An 18,047-nucleotide genomic window follows, 5' to 3' on the forward strand; every position below is an offset into this window, starting at 1 on the left:
CCTTCAATAGTGGATCTGGGGCATTTATTTTTAACATTCTGTATCCCAAATTCTGTGTTAATTATTTTTATGGCTTAATAACACCACTGCTCAATTGACACACTTTAAAGAAAGAGGCTGTTTACTTAATGGTGGCATGTAGTCTATTCTCCTGAAATACAATCCCTGACCAAACACGGAGTTTAATAATAATCCTTCCTCACTTAAGCTACCTGGAAACAGTCAGTTCACCCTTATCTGGTAGGTGATTTGGGATGTGGACTCGTTAGGCTTGCATGACATCCTCTGTCATGATCTTTTTTCTCAGCTCTAGACTGTACAGAAAATTTACTAGCTGGCCTTAATTCTGTTATTGGGATCTGTAAAACCACTACAATCCCTCTACTCATTTGCTCCAAAAGTACTTGAAGACTGCTGCCTCTGTAAGCCTCTCCTTGTTGGTTTTTGGTGAGGCCTCTCTTCCTGACTTGTAGATGGTTGCCTTCTCTCTGTGTCCTCACTTGGCCTTTGTGATATATCTGCTCGGAAAGAGAGAGATCTCTGGTGTCTCTTATAAGAATAACAGTCCTATCAGATTAGGGCCCCACTCTTATGGTGTTTAACCTTTATTTAACTTTAATTACCTCCTTAAAGGTCTATCTCTAAATACATTTATATTGGGGGTTGGGGCTTCAGCATATGAGTTTTTTGGGGCACAATTCCCAGTATAGGCGAATTAGCTCCATTCACAGAGTTTGTTTGCCCAAGACCAATGTTAAATGACCATGGAATGGATACTCTCCTGTTTGCCTATAGGCAGAAAGCTAAATTATATAATTTGAATGACTGCCAAAGAATTTGCATTCCCTAAACTATTCCTTAGGAAATTTTGGAAAGATAATTTGGTTTATATTAGTAGGATAGCACTTTTATATATTATTTTATAATCAATTATATTTACTTGTCTTTTCTTTACTAAATTTTAAGCCTCTTGAAGCTGTGGATTAGAGTTTGTATAATATCTTAATCTATCCTGGTTCTAGTACAGATCCTAACATAGATTAAGAATTTGATAATATTTCATAGACTTTTAGAGCTGAAAGAGTATGTAGTGACCATCTAGTTTAATATTTTCACATTTTTATAGATAGAAGGAAAATGGAGATTTAGATGAGTTAAATAGTTTATCAAAGTCACAGAGTCCTGGAGAAAGAGCAGAGTGCGCCCTTTCTGAAATGTAGTTTCCTACTCTTTACAATGTACTGCACTGCCTTTGAATAAAGTTTAAATGAGGGTTAAAACCTGTGATTTAAGAGAGGATGCTTTATATACTGTTTTAAATATGTCTCCCCATGTACAAATTCAAGGGTGTATATGCCTAATCTATAGAAATATTTATTTTATCCTCAGTGCAATTACAACTTTTTGCTGCTTATTAAGACTTCAGAGATACAAACTGGTAGCTCAGTAATTGCTTTCTTGAATCTGCCTTTAATAATTACATTTAGTAAAGATGTATCGAAAATTAGAAAGGCAGAGACTAATGGAAAACTAGATTTTTCACTGAATTAGAAAGCAAGACAATCCATATATTGACAACATTTCAAGTTGAAACAGATCAGGAAAACTGTTTTGGACTGTTTGTGCAAAGAGGCAAACCTGGGCCTGATGGGCACTGGCATCCGCATTTTATGGAGGCAGAGAAACTCTAAGAGATTTCATGTAAATCGGCATGTTGAGAGGAGAGAGTCCAGGTCTGATTTAGATATAAGTCATTTGAATCTCTTAAAGCCTGGAATTTCTCCTTGGTACTAACAAAGAAGTAGAAAATAAAGAATTGTGTTAATGAAGTGGGAGAATATCTTTGAATAAAAAAAAAGTACAAAACTCATTTGGGGGTCATATCTTGCAATTAGAAAGAAACCTAAGAAGGAAAATGGTGGGAGGGCTTCATCTGACTTGCTTCTGTTTGGTGTAGTATTTTGACTTCATTGCCAGAAAAATTAGTCATTTTAGTTTTTCGTATTATAGAAAGCCTATTAAAGAGATCCCAATAGAGGTTAACTCAGGGTTCTTTAGATATTAGAAAAATAATTAAAACTGAGATGTAATAATTTTAATTGAAGAAACCAAAAACATTGTTATGTCTTCTTCACCTGTCAGAGGAACAGTGTATTTTTGCACATTAGCCAGGAGACAGGCCAAGCAGCCGGCTATGCATGAGCTCCTCTCCCAAACCAGACTCCAGCTGCACCATTCACAAGAATCAGGGCCCAATAAACCCTTCCCATAAGATGAGGGCACAAGGTTATAACAGCTTTAGAAAAGTGCCTTTAAAAGGTCTTGATTTAATGTGTCACATTATCACAGATATCCTGGCCAAATTTTTTTAATAGCGACATGTTGGCCAAGTTCATCCCTTCCTGAGAATGAGTGCAAGCGTTTGCTTGCAACCTTTGGCAGTGGGATGTTTTATGTGTTCCTCCAAGAGAGGAAGAAACATCTAGAAACTAGAGAACTCAGGTAGATAGTCACATGCAGGATTTATCACATTTCCTTTCAGGCCGAGGAAGAGAGAGAGGTAGGATTTTGGAAAACAAAGCCAGTGGGTTGAGAAGTGAACAGAAAGCATGCGGTCGAGCCTTTTTGAGAACCATTGTCTGGCCCAGGTTAACCTGGGGCTTATGTTTAATAGAGCTGTCTGATTTCATAACCAAAAATTGCACACAGGGTAAAGAAGTAGGCGAGGGGAGTTAGAATAGAGGATAGGGTTGTCCTGCCTTAAGAACTGAATTTGCTTTTTGGTAAGAGATACAGACTGAGACAACTCATTGAATGGAATCTGATCCTGGAAATAGCAATTTTGTACAGTAAGGTAAGCATGCATGGTTAGTTATGAATCACTTAACATTTCTTTGCTCTGTGCAGTGTGTAAAGCATGACACAGAAATGTGCATATATCACAGTGCCTGCCTTAGAACAGACATGGAAGGAAATATACATGACAAAGTAATACACAGTTGTCATACATAGGTAAAATAAGATGTTAGAAATCATTTGGTAACTCCCTTCATGTTATAGATGACAAAAAGGCATAGAGCTAAGAAGTGATTTTCCTGTCTTTATAGCTAAGTGTCAGAGAGGGACCTGGAACTCAGGATTTCTGATTTAGAGCTACTTTTTTCTCATTATAGAATGTTTTTGCACAATTAAAAAAAAAAGTTAAGTGAGATATGCATGTTCAATACAGAAAAACTAGAAGAAAACACCTAAGAAGTGGAAAGGAAAAAAAAATCCATAATCCCTCCAAAACATTTTGGCATTTTATTTCTCCCAGCTTTTTTTGGTAAATATAGTGTGTCTGTATACGCATACTCACATATGCATATATACATATACACGTACACTATTATGCACATATATTTACTAAATGAAGCAAAAGTATGCTTTTGTAGTGTGCTTTTTTAAAAACTTTTAACAAGATTAACAATATCTTTCATGTTAATAAATCTTCTGAGATATAAATGTGACATTTATTAAAATATTCATCTTTATTAAAAGATTAATAAAATATTGTTTATAATTTTTATAACTATACTTTTTCACTTTAAAAAGTCATATTTCAATTTCAGTTTGTTGCCACAATGTTAAACAAATAATTTATATCAGTACATTATATGTCCATATGTTAGTTGAGAATAATCATTCTCATATCTGTTCTTCATATGTATATTTTTCAGATAAATTTATTCTTGTGATATATCCCATGAGAAGATACATAATAAAACTGATATAACTCTTCTTTCCTACTATCAACTATATTTAAATTGAGTGTATTATTTATCCCTGAGGGCCAGGCAACTCACCTCTCTGGAAATGTTCTTGTATGCCCATATTGGACAATTATTGAGAATTTAAGTTTGAAAAAGGATAGCCTTGGCAAAGCCATGGTCAGGAGTAGAATGCTTGGACATCTAAATGTTTGGGAAATGAAGGAACTAATCATGGTTGGAGGTATTAGTTCCCTATGTTGTGAACCGTTTTTGCCTAGGAAAGGACTTCATCAAAAAGTTTCCTTTAAATCTGTGTGTCGTGGCCTTTAAGAAAATGCTTGGCAGGAGATTTACAGTTGTACTGTCTCTGTTTGTACAGAAACACTATGGAGAAAAAGAAAAAATAATTCACATCCAGGTGATATAGGTGATTTAATTGTGAATGTCTAATTCTTTAGACCTAGAGGTCAGGCTTGGAAAAAAAAGTTTATCCTTCGTACATTCAGGAGCAACATAAGAGCTTTCTGATGTTGGCTGCTTTAGATTTAGCTCAGGCTCCTGGGGGAATGGCATGAGTTAGAGCTTTGTGTTTCAGTTTCTCTTTAGAGACCACATATGTCAAATTAGTAAGGGAAAGCAACCCATACAAACAACAAAAAAACTTGCAAAATGATTATATTTTTTGCAAGTCAACACCTTTTCTTGAATCCATTGTTCTTTCTTTAGAGCAGTCAGACAAATTAAGTGATTATGATGTATCATGTAACTAGGAGAATCTCTTCGTTTGGGGTAAAAGAAATCAATACAAGAAGTTCTTGGAATGGCCTTTTTTCCCCTCTTTCTCTTTAGCAGCTTCTTATATACGGATTTAGAAATGCTGATTCTACATGAGGAACGACAGTGATTCATTTAGACACCTAACTTCTCTCTGAGAGGCTTTGACACTGTGTTGGTTATATAGGTCTGGAAGAGGTAGTAATTGGCTTAATACAGAAATCTAGTTGTACATTTTTGATTAGATAAACTTAGTATTTAAAGCTGTGTATCAGTGCATTTTTTTAAGTAGGTTAACTTAAATTTAAAATAAACAATAAATAAAGGCTATTCCTAAGTTAAGTTCTATGACACAATTTCATATTCTGCAGTTGCCATCTTCCTAATGCTTGCCTGCTCTTACCATTCTACTGAAAATTGCAACCTTTCCCCCAGCACTGCCAATTTCTTTTACCTGGCTCTGTCCCTGTCACATCCCCATCAGGTAATCACTTCCTAAAACTTTTTGTATTCTTTACTTATTTTTTATGTTTATTATTTTTTTCTCCTCTGCTAGAATATAAATCCCAAGAGGACAGAGCTCTTTGTCATCTTACTTCAGTGGTAGACTTCAGACACCTTGAAAGAGTCTAGCACATGGTAGGTGCTCAAAATATACTTGGATAAAGGAATATAATCATCATCATTTTTACAGAGCAGCAATTTTTAAACCAAGCATATCCTGGAAGAATAAAATATCTGATAAATATTTTTTCTTAAGAAGAATTAAAATTCTGAGTTTTGAAAGAAAGCAGAGTAGTCTACGATCTTTAAGAGCTTGTTCTCTTCTTGAAAGTAGGCATTTTAAAGCCATGAGTGGATGCTCTCTAGCACCTGTCTGTAGAAAAGAAGAAGCTGCTTTCCCTTTGACAGGAACAGGGTCCCTCTTCATGAGGAGGAGCCTCAATTGTGGACTTTATGGAAGGGCCTGCGTTCTTTTATGGACCCAGAATCTGGTACTGGATTGAATGGGACCATGTTGGCTGCTGTGAAATATAGATTGCTGCAGGGCAAGAGTGGAGTAGAGAGATCAGCTAGGAGGTTGTAGAGTGAGAACTTGGGCTTGGGTGAGGACACAGAAAGCAGCACTTCAGATTTGCAGGTGACACAGAGCTGGGCTCAGACACTGGCTCATGTTTTGGATGATGGAATCAATTTTCAGAAGTTTCAACAGCCTTGTATGATGAGCCAAAATTAATGATAGAATTTAACAGCAAGTTTATGCACTCTGACCTCAAGTCTGAATATCCCCTGTTCAATTTAGCTTGGAAGAAGAAGGCTTTTGAAATTAAGCAAAGGCGTCTTGTTGCTGAAATGGTAAAACCATAAACCCTAATATGATCTAAAGACCTGTAAATAAGCTTGGAGGATTTATTGACCTCAAGGGCATCATGAGTCAGCAGTGAGATATGGTTTCCAAAAACATTTGGGTGAACATAGGTTGCAGATACGGAGGCAAGTCAGGGTTCCCTTCGGCTTTGTACTGGTCAAGCTTCACCAGGAATCCAGTGTTATGAATGGGCATTGACAGAGGCAAGTGCAGAGGCCCCCTCTGTGTGTGCACTGCAGGCCCAGCCACCTCCGGAGAAAAGTACCTTCTCCCTGTAGAAGTAGATGTGTGTGGTCAGTAAGTTACTTTCATGGGATCATCTTTTTCCTTCTCCATCCACCAACAACCCTCGCACCCCACTGCTAAAGAAACAGTCATAACAATGGTTAGAAGTTAATAATGATATGAATCGGTAACATTATTTAGATTCTTGCTAAGTGCCAGAATGTGTGATAAATGATTTACATGGATAATCACATTTTGCTAGGGTCAAATGTGTTCCCCAAAAGTTCATGTGTTGGAAACTTGATCTCCAATGTGACAGTGTTAAGAAGGTAAGAAGTCCTATTATGGTAATTGAAAGGTGGGGCCTTTAAGAGGTGAATAGATTGTAAGGACTGTGCCCTTGTGAATGGGTTGATCCATTCATGGAGTAATGGGCATGGTTCTGATAGCTTTATAAGGAGAGCGAGTGAGAAGTTTAGCTCTCTCTTGCTCAGTTCATTCTCACCATGTGACACCCTGGTCAGCACAGGACCCTATAGAGAGTTCCCACCCAGAAGAAGGCCCTCACCATATGTGTTCCTTGGACCTTGGATTTCCCAGCCTCCAAACTGTAAGAAATAAATTTTGTTTCTTATAAATTACCCAGTTTCAGGTGTTCTAAGCAACAGAAACACATTTAATCCTTGCAATAAACCTATGTGATAGCTGTAAAAGCTCCATGTTACATATGACGAAGCCAAGGCTTGTAAAGGGTAACTTGCCCTAAATCATAAAGTATTAGCACTGCCCAAAGGAGAGCAATGGAAGACACAAGATTCAAACCCAGGATTTTGGATTCAAGAGCTAGAATTCTTAACTACTATGTTATACTGCAGATCTGACGAGTGAAATAATAGTATTAGTATTGTAATTTATGAATATTTTGGGCTAAATAGGATTTTTATAGGCTGGCATTAAATCTAACTATATTTTATATTGCTCGTATGAGAAAATTTTTGCTAGTTTTAAACTACCTGAAAAATGGATTTTGGGGACATGATCTGCTTATTAATTAGGGAATGCCAGTATTTCAGTGATTCTTGGATTCAATGTTTTTGGAAGAACACTGACAAACTATTTCATTCCAGAAGGTGGTCAGTAATACAAGACCTGAAAACCAGGTCATCTGAAGGACAGCTATATGAGTTACAGAAGTTTACTTTGGAAGAGGAAGGCCTTTAAAGTGAAGCAGAGGCTTCTCATTGCTGAAATGGTACAACAACCAACCCTAATATGATATAAAGGTCCCTAAGTAAATTTTTCCTTTTAGGTGACTAGATCAAGTCTTCATTCATACTCTGATGACTCCCATATTTATATCTCCAGCTAAGACCTCTCCCTTAATCCCCAGACTGGTAAATCCAGCCCTGTGCAACCTCTCCACTTATGTCTCACATGCAACTCAACCTTCACATGGCCAGACTAGACTTGAACTTCTGTCTGTCCCCACAGACTGGTTGACAGAGTCTTCCTCATCTCGGTTAATGACACTACCATCCTCCAGTTGCTCAGACCAAAAACCTCACCATTACATTTGATTCCTCTCTCTCTTTCTCTCTCATTTTATTTATTTTTACAAACCACATCTGGTCATCATCCTGTCCTGTTGGTTCTACTTTCACTCATCTCTTCCCACCTCCCCTCAGATCTTATCTCTAATTATTCTCTGTCTTGATCACTTTCAGCACAGAAACCTGCCAAGCATTCACTCTTCTCTCTGCCTGGACCACCCTCCATCCACCCCAGATAGTCTCAGGACTCACTCCCTCATGCGCTTCAGGCCTGGGGTAAATGAGATAATGGATTGCTAAGGATGTGCACACCCTAATCCCCAGAACCTGAGAATATGTTACTTTCCATGAAGAAGGGGCTTTGTAGATGTGATTAAGGTTAAAGACCTTGAGATAAGGGAGATTATTCTCCATTATCCAGGTATGCCCAACATAATCACATGAGTCCTTAAAAGTGAATGAAGAAGGCAGAAGAGTAGGTTAGAGAAATGTAATGTGAGAAGGACTTGAGCTGCTCTTGCTGGCTTTGAAGTTGGAGAAAAGGGTCCGTGAGCCAAGGAATGCAGGTGGCTGCTAGAAGCTGGGAACAGCCAGTAAGAAAACGGGGACGTCAGTCCTACACTTCAAGAATACAGGGATCTGTTCTCTCCTAGAATCCCCAGAAGAGAGCACAGGCCTATCAACACCTTGATTTTAGCCCAGTGAGACTTGAACAGGGAATACAGCCAAATGCACTGGACTTCTGATCTATAGAAGACTATGTAAGGTCTCTGCTCTAATATTACTTTGCCAGCAAGACCTTCCCTGACCACCCTGTATAATAGCCATACACTCTGTCATCCAGGCCCTCTCTATCCCCATTAACCTAGTTTATTTTTCTCTGTAACACATCAGCTAATGTGCATTAATCTGGGTGATTGTCTCTCTTCTCCCCCATTAAAATGTAAGTAAGCTTTGTTAGAGGTTTTTGTCTGTGTTCCCTGTTGTATCTCCAGTGACTTGAGCTGAGCCTGACATGTGGCAGGTAATTGATTCTTGTTGAGCAGTTGGATAAAGTTAGCCTTTGGCTCTTCCGTCCTCCTGCAGAGGGGCTCTCCTCTGCGGCTGGCTGTGCTGCACTCAGCCTGCATCCTCTCACCTGCTGCCTCTGGCCCTTGCACATGTTCTGCCTGCAGTACTTGCCCCTTCTCTGCTTTTACTGGATCCATTCTGAATCACCAGCTCTAGAGAAAACTTCTCTGATTCCTGAGAGCAAATGCTGTCCTCTCTTATGCATTCAGATAGTTTGGGTTTTTTTGTATTGTAAAATTTTTTTCTACATTTTAATTTTATTATTATTTTTATTATTTCTATTTATCATTATACATCATAGTTGATTTTTGTGGCCCTTTACCAATTCCTCCCTTACCCCTCTCCCTTTCCCACCTGCCTCAACATCATATCTGTTCTCTTAAGTTCAAAGAATTATTGTGATTGTTGTGTCTTTTTTTTTCTATTTATTTGTTTGTTTATTGATTTTTTATTAGCTCCCACATGTAAGTGAGAAAAAGGCAGTGTTTCTCTTTCTGTGCCTGGCTTATTTCATTTAACATAATTTGCTCTAAGTTCATCCATGTTGATGCAAATGGTAGTATTTCATTCTTTTCTAGTAGAGGGGTATTCCGTTGGGTAGATATACCACATTTTCCTTATCCACTCGTGCAATACTGGGCATTTAGGCTGGTTCCAATTCTTCAGATAGTTTTTAAAAAAGGAGCATTTTGGGAGTCACTTCAAACCTAGTTTGGTGCTAGTGGCTACCTGACAGAAAAATATCAAAATTAAAAATAAATAAATAAATAAATAAATAAATAAATAAATAAATAAATAAATAAACGCAAAATAAAAAGAAGCATTGTGTATGAACATAGCTCAGATAGCTTTTTATACTTCTTCTTCTAAGTAAACTCATAGTCCTTTATAGGAAACCCATAGTCTTAACCTTCATGATGCTTACAGACTAGACATTAAGAGATATTAAGATACTAATCAAAACAATCCGTAATTACACGGTGTGATGTTAGCTGCTGCTTCTGTTGTTATTAATATAGAACATAGCAGAGTGCCTGGCACATAGCTCAATAAATATCTGTGGAAATACATAAATGAATTTCACGAGAACGTGATAGTTGTAGTAAAAAATGAATAATCATCATTTATTACATTTATTCTAACTTTAGAAGGCAGAAATTTGAATCTCTTCTCCTGATTATAAGAATAACGTATACGCTATGAAAACTTTAGATTATAGAGAAAATTATAACAATTTGTAGTCTACCACTCAGGCATCATTTTGACCTATTTCCTATGTCATCTTTCTACACATATTTTATGTTGTTAACAGCATAGTGTGAATAAAATATTTTATCCTGCTTTTTCAGTTAGTACTTTATTACAAGTACTTTCTCAAAACATCATCGTAGGCTTCTCTTGATTATTTTTTTTCCTAAAAAATCCCTTCTAAAAATTACAGTTTATTTGGGGCATATACTTTAATACATATTTATATGAGATAGTCAATAGGAATATATTTGGTAATGCTGGGAATTAGAGACTGTGACTACACCTTAAATACTATGATTGTGCCATTTAGGTGCTCTGTTTAAAGGGGGGGTATAATGACTGTGATGCCTGAAGTTCCAGGAAGCTCTGGAATAGAGGTGGAATCTCACTTTAATGTGAAAGAAGGACAGGATAGGAGTCCTGCCTGTGAGCAGGAGCACTGAGGTAGGTGAGCCAGCTGTGTGCAGGTGGAGAGGACTCAGGAACTCAGGAGTTGGCTGTGCTTGGCTCCTCCAGGACAGCTGTCGAAAACATGATTGGATTGACGAGTTGGATCAGATTCTGGAGGATTTTGGTAGCAAGTGGAAGAGTTGGTCTTTTTGCAGAAGCCATGGGCTTATGATAAGGAGGTGCAATCCATAGCTAAGTAGTTTGAGAGAAGAAATATGGATTCTTTTGTTCCTCTATATGATAAGCTATTTCAACCACAAATCCTTTTCTCTAAGCAGCCTGTGAGGAAGGCTGTCCTGAAATGCCTATAAAAACCATTCTCTGCTTCCTGCTGGAGATGTTGTCAACCTCTTCATCATTAGCAACAACTATTCCTTTCATTTCAAAGCATCTTACAGAGCACCAAGACACTTGTTATCCAACAAACTTGTACAGTAGACACTGTTTTGTCATTCTTAATTTATTAATGAAGTAATTTAGAGATTTGTCCAAGTTAGTAAAGTAGTGGAGATAAATATTTATTTATCTATTTTCATTCTTTCAAAGCAGGTTGTAAAGAAGAATAATAAAGCTCCTACAGCAGCTATCTTCCAGAATGTTTCGTTGTTTAACATAATGTGTGTTTTGTTGTCACAACCACTCAGGTAAGCAAGGAACCGGCAGTATTCACATTTCATAGAAAATCCAAGTTAAAGTTAGATGATATTGAAACTAATGAAAAACTATGTAGCCAGTCAGCATGTACCACCTAATATATTTGAGTGCATTTTTTCCCCTCACGCTGAATTGATTGATTAATTGGTTTTGTGTCATATCGATGCAGCCTAAGAGGAGAAGAAAAATGAAGACTTTTCATAATCAAATAATTGGTCAAAGAACTGCAGCTAAAATTAGTCAGTACTATGGTTTAGACTGAAAACCTGGAATTCTATGCATATCTTTAACCCTGTAATCATATAACTATCAATATACTCAAGAAAATCTTTGCTTTATAACCAGAAAGACTTAAAGCATTTGGGAGGGATTACGTGATTATTAGGATGCCTCAAAGTAATATATGTGCATACAAAAATTTCTATCACTACATAAACATGTAAAGGAAAAAATAGGAACTGGTAAAGGGCCATGAAAATCAGCTACGTTGTATATTGATAAATTAGAAAATAAATAATAAATAAAGGGAAAAATGTGTCTTGAAACTTCTAGAATCAGAAGTTCATTGAAAAGTTGCTGGTCTGTTTAAAGCACCATGACAGTAAATAACATATCTATATTTTCATTTCTTGATATCTTCAAGAATCTCCATTGTCCCTCCACTCCAAAAGATGAATTTAGCTCATCCTACTCATGTATTCCCTTCCCCTCCATACTTAATTTTCACTATGTATATGATTTTAATTTCATCAATTTTTAAAAAAAAAAAATTAACATTGTAATTTTTCCTGTTGGTTATTTTGCAACTGAACTTCTTTCTTCATCCATCAACTTTTAGCAGTATCCTTTGACTACAAGTTATTTAAGATGAGAAAATTTGTATCCCGTTTACTTCCTTTCACTCAGGCCTTGCCTAGTTCATCTCCCATCTTCTGCTTGGTATGCCATTATTTTTTATACTGACAAGGTTTTAAAATATTTACAATCTGTTCTATAAAAATAATTGTCTTCTAGGCTGTATAGATTGATTTTAAAAACTGAGCACTATAATTAATGGTCTCAATATTATATATGTGTGTGTACATATATTTATAAATATTTTCACTGAGTAATCAAGTATGCTTGGAACTGTAGAGAAGGAAATGTTGCCTTAAAATTACTAAATCTGTACTGCTCAGTGAAAAATATCTTAAACATTATATCTAATGGACACCCTTCTTATTGTTCTATAAACTTCACCGAATCATGTTACATTTAGTTTGCTTTATATTTAACCTTTACACTGTATGCAGTTTTGTTTTTCTTGATATTTTTAAGCACCTTTTTCCTGAGAGAGAAAGGCAAGTGCTCGACACTATCACTAAAATCTTGTAAATTATATTTGGTATTAATCATGTCTATTTTCTCTGTGAAGACATTCTTCTTGGAGCCCTCTGGCTTCTTCTTCTAATTTAAATGCTTTTTAGGCTGCCAGACTGCCATTTTAGGATTTTTTTCCCTTCATTTTACTTCAAGGTTAGGTCCACAGTCTTGCCTTCTTTTTTGAATTCCTTTTTTTCCCCTTTTAATCTTCAAAGGAGATTCCTGAAAGTGTACATAATAAATAAAGTTTTTGTGCTCCTGCATGTCTGAAAATAGCACTTTCCTTCGCAGTTGGTGGAAGATTTGGCTGGATATGGAATTCTACGTTAAAGGTCATTCACTATCAAACTCTGAAGGCATTTGAAGCTGAAATTTTAAACCAGGTTTTCTATGGATTTCTTTTGTTTGTCTATGTGCCAAGCTCCTTCGGCCACAAATCCTTTCTTTGTAGAGAAGAGAGCAGCAGAACAGCTTGTGAGAAGACGTCTCCAAATGGCCCGCTGGGTGCTTCCTGCTGGAGACTGTCAGCCTTCTCATGATTAGCCGCCTCTTATTTTGACCCATCTTTCCACTGGCAATTCCACATCTTCAGGAATTTTCTCAAAAAGGATATGCGGGTTATTTGTTTTCTATGTTTTCCCACAAACTGAGATTGCCTTTTTGTTGTCTTTGCACATGAATAATAGTTTAGATTATTATAAAATAATAGTCTCATAAGACTCTGAAGGCATTGCTTTGCTTTTTTTGGCATTTAGTGTGGCAGAGGAAATGTTAAGGGTCATCGTGAACTTTGTTTCTGTTTTTAATCCCATCTGTGAATTGGCAGTGCTTTTAAAATTATTCTTGTAATTAAAAAAAAAATCCAGGGTAGGTAGGTGTGAATATTCTTGTCTTATTTTTCCCTAGGATATGGTAAATCCTTTTGATCTTTCCAGTTTAAGAAACTTGATTTTTTTAGTCTTGGATTTTTGCTTCTGGTCTAATTTTTTAATTCTTTCATCAGTGATTTTTCTCATTTTAGGTTGGATATCCATTCTCTGTCTCCAATCTATAATCTTCCTAATCAACATATTTTGGGGGGTCCTTTTTGGTATCATGAATTTTCTTCTGAAAGAAGAATCATATTGATACATACACAGGCATACACATATACCTAAACTTAATCATGTGCAACTTTTATGTAGATAATTCTTTTATGGCAATTATTTAGAGAATTTTTTTTTAAGCAGTGGTTTATTTTTAGCAACATGTCTTTTTCTTAAAAACATCTTAAAACTTCTGATATTGAGATATTTTTAAAAATACGAGAAAAAAGTTAGCTGCCTCTCCACCACCCAGAATAGTATAATTAAATTAATAATGTCTCTCACTTTTTAAATATGGCATATTAGAATAGAGGAAATGTGCTATAAGGTTCAGAAGAGGAACAACCAAATTTTTACACATTTTCTTTAACTGTCAATTTATGTAGTAATCAAATATCATAATACTTCTTTACAATTAGAGGGTTTCTTACCTTTGTCCCCTCATAAAAACTATGTGTATTGTGAATTAATACCTTGTTGAGAACCTGGCTCACAACAGGCACAATAATTGGCTCTTTTAGAGATTTAAAACTTTTTGGTAGTGGAATAACAACCTTCTCTTTATTTTACTTTCATTGCTGTTTCTACTCAAGAAGGAGAATGTTGATTTCTAGTCCAGACTTAATATTTGGCGCATCTTGGTCTAATTAAACAAGTATTTTATATACCCCCACCACCACACACACACACGAGTTATGTGTCACTTAACAATGGTGGTATGTTCTGGAAAATGCGTTGTTAGGCAATTTCATACTTCTGCAAACATCGTAGAGTGTACTTACACAAACCTAGATGGAGTAGCCTACTACACACCTAGGCTATATGGTATAGCCTGTGGCTCCTGGGCTACAAACATGTATCATATGTTACTGTACTGAATAGTGGAGGTAGTTGTGACATAGTGGTGTTTGTGTATTTAAACGTATCTAAACATAGAGGAAGTACAGTAAAAATGTAGCATAAAAGATAAAAAGTAGTTCACTTGTATAGGCACTTAGCATGAATGGAGCTTATAGGACTGGAAGTTGCGCTGGATGAGTCAGTGAGTGAGTGGTGAGTGAATGTGAAGGCCTAGGACATTACTGTGCACTACTGTAGACTTTATAAACACTGTACACTCAGCCTACACTAATTAAAAAAAATTGTGCTACAACGTTACAATGGCTACAACATCACTAGGTGATAGGAATTCTTTCAGCTCCATTATAATCTTATGGGACCACCATTGTGTATGCGGTCCATCATCGACTGGAACATTGTTATGCGGTGTATATGAAAGAAAAGTCATATTCTGAACAGATATTTGTCCTTCATGCCTATCTCAGATTCCCAGTATAACAGTATACCGACCTAAACTACTTGGAACACTGGACTTAAAACTTTATTTGTATATAGAACCACTGTCTATACTTGATAGGCACTTAGGTTATTTATTAGGCGCTTTTAATCTGTTATAGGGAAAACATTTTGTTTGTTTGTTTTGCTTTGATTAGAAGTGAATAATTTTGTAAGGTATAAACTTCTGAAAGAGAGAAACCATTTGACCTGTAATATAGGTTAAGTCCTTCCTCAGCTTGTTTATTTTATTTCTTAGATATGTTTCTGAAAAATTGGCTATAAACCTGTATTTTGAAATATTTTATCATTGACTTCCAGTATAATTTTAGAGATGTTATCACAAAGGAAAAAAATTGGCTCTGACATGTAATAAAAACCACACTTTTTCTTATAAAGTAGTGGTCTTTGTTTTTTCTTTCTATTTGAATTCTATTGACTTAACAATGTTTCTAGAAATGTGGCAAAATTTAGTCAGATGCACAAAACAATTTGTTTTTTAAGTGTACCTAAGTGGAAATTTTAATGTTTATTTAATTACATGCAGCTTCCCTTGCTTTATACGGTGGGATTTCTGTAACTCTCAGAAAGAAAGATGTCTCTAAGAGTAGAGAGCTAAACAGGTTGGGTGGGACTGTATGTATATTTATGTGAGATAGTTGGAATAGAAACTTATGCCACCATACGTACTTGTCAAAATATACCAAATTTATTCTCATTTAACTCATCATATTGACCAAAGTGACAATAGCCAATGTTGATCAGGATGTGCCAGATATTCCATACCCTCTTGGTGACAGTGTAACTCAATGCATTTGAAAGGGGGAATTTGGCAATATTTTTGGTAATTTATCCTATGTATGTATGTATGTATGTACATACATGCACAGATACAAGGATATTCTCTCTATAATGGCAAAAGTCTACAAATAAAATTCTAATTAAATAAATTGATACAATGATCTCATATGTGGGAATATTATGTACAGTTATACGTAGGAGTACTATGTAGCCATTAAGAACGTGGTATGTCAAAATACACTGATAAATGTAATAAATGAGGAAATAAGGTGGTGGAACTGGATGGTATAGTTCCAATTGTTTAGGAAAATAAAATAACTTCTATATGCATGTGTACATACAGAGCTTATATGTGTATAGACAATTTTTGAAAGGATATTTCCTTATACTTAAACTCAGTTTTCTGACCTGCAAAATGGGAATAACAATACCTTTCTTACAGGGTCATTGTGAGAAATAAATGCGTTGTTATCATGAGTAAAGAAGTTAGAATAGTGCCTGCATATAATAAGTGCTATAAATGTATTTGTTATTGCTTTTGTTATTATTGTTATCATTTGACTGGGAAGAATAACCTAATTACTTAAAAAATAATGATTGAAATTTTAACTGGCCTTAAATGTACATTTTTATTTTATACATGATACTTTATATAGAACATATTTCTATCAATAATTTGAAAACTAACGTAAGTACATATGTGCATTGAATTACTCTTATAAGCTTGGTTATTTATAGTAATATTAGAGAAACTTGCTATCAGACTTATCTTTGTTCTTTTTCTACACAATGTCTTTTTTTCCTCTGCCTGCTGTTCAGATTTTCTCTTTCCTACTGGTTTTAAACAATTTGACTATGATATACCTTGGAGTTTTGTTTTTTTGCAAAGTTTCGGGTGCTGGAGTCAATTGATCTTGGATCTGTGTGTTTATAGTTTCTATCAAATTGAGAAAACTTTTGGCCGTGATTTCTTCTGATACATTTATTTTTCTCTGTAACCTCTATCCCTCATCTCTCCTCTCCTTTGGGGATTCAAATTACACAGATTTTGCTTTTTAAAGTTGTCCCATCATTCAGTGATCCTTTGTTTCTTTATCTAATTTTTAGGGTTTTTTTTTTTTTTTCCTCTTTGTTTCATTATGTATAGTTTCTATTGCTGGTCTTCATCACTAATCTTTTCTTGTGCAAAGTCTAATCTGCTATTAATCTCATCCAGTATATTTTTCATCACAGACACTGATTTCATCAGTAGGACCCAGATCTGTTGTTTGGGCCTTTTTTATATCTTCCATGCCGCCACTGAACATGGTCAGCTTTTCTTCTGGGTTCTTGAATATAAGAAATTCCATCATAATAACAATTTTCATGCTTTTGTCTACTAATTTTATTGTATGTAACTTCTGAATCAGTTTCAATTGATTGTTTTTTTTTTTTTCCTCATTATGAGTTATATTTTCCTGCTTCTTTTTGACTGGATGCCATACTTTGTGAATTTTATCTTCTTAGGTGCTGGATGTTTTTATGTTCCTAAAAATATTTTCAGGTTTGTTCTGGCATGTGGTTAGGTTATTTGGAAACAGTTGTTTTTGTTTTTTTTTTGACCGGTAAGGGGATCGCAACCCTTGGCACGGTGTTGTCCCCACCACGCTCAGCCAGCGAGCGAGCGCACCGGCCATCCGCATATAGGATCTGAACCCGCGGCCTGGGCACTACCAGCGCCACACTCTCCCGAGTGAGCCACGGGCCGGCCCGGCAACAGTTTGATCTCTTCAGGTCTTGCTTTTAACTTTTGTTAAACTGGACTAAAAACAGTTTTTAGTTTACAGTTAATTTTGCCCCATTACTGAGTCAAGACCCTTCTGTGTATTCTAACTAATGCTTCATGAATTATATATGTTTTCTCTGCTGGCTTTTGGGAACAGGCATGATTGCCAGTTGTACGTGAGCTCTGAGCACTGTTCTCGCTAATCTTTTCCCTGTCCTTGGGTATTTTCCCCAATCCCATGAGCTGGTTAGTACTCACCCTGAATACTCTTGCAGCTTGCAGGAGTTCCCCAGTGTGCATCTCACTCCTTTCCAGCACCCTGCCCTGAGAACTCTAACCAGGTTGGCATCCCTTATTCCCATTCCCCTTCCTTAACTCGGGGGACTGCAGGGCTTTGCCTGGCTGGGGTCTCCTTCCCTGAGCTGAGGCCTGGAAAGTTTCTCCAGGCAGTATGCCGAGGTCATTGTAGGGCTGGCCTTGTTTGTCTCACTGTCCTTCATTTCTTGATGTCCACTGTCTTGAGAGTCATTTTTTCTCACATATTTCGTGCAGTTATTTATTTTGTCCAGTTGTTTCACATGGGAGGGTAAATCTGCTCCTTCT

General features: G+C 36.2%; 1 protein-coding gene across 4 annotated transcripts in view; it reads left to right on the forward strand.

Moving 5' to 3' along the window:
- SNX24 (sorting nexin 24) overlaps positions 1–18,047 on the forward strand; it is a 153,751-nt gene that overhangs the window by 61,340 nt on the left and 74,364 nt on the right. Inside the window, exon 1 of one of the 4 annotated variants that reach the window (XM_063086292.1) lies at positions 10,999–11,086. The exons of the other annotated variants lie outside the window; for them this stretch is intronic. The gene's annotated coding sequence lies outside the window, so the exon portion shown is untranslated. Of the gene's footprint in view, positions 1–10,998; positions 11,087–18,047 lie in introns of those variants that run through there. 4 annotated transcript variants of the gene reach the window in all.

This window comes from Cynocephalus volans, chromosome 2, assembly GCF_027409185.1.
Source record: "Cynocephalus volans isolate mCynVol1 chromosome 2, mCynVol1.pri, whole genome shotgun sequence".
Classification (NCBI taxonomy): Eukaryota; Metazoa; Chordata; class Mammalia; order Dermoptera; family Cynocephalidae; genus Cynocephalus; species Cynocephalus volans.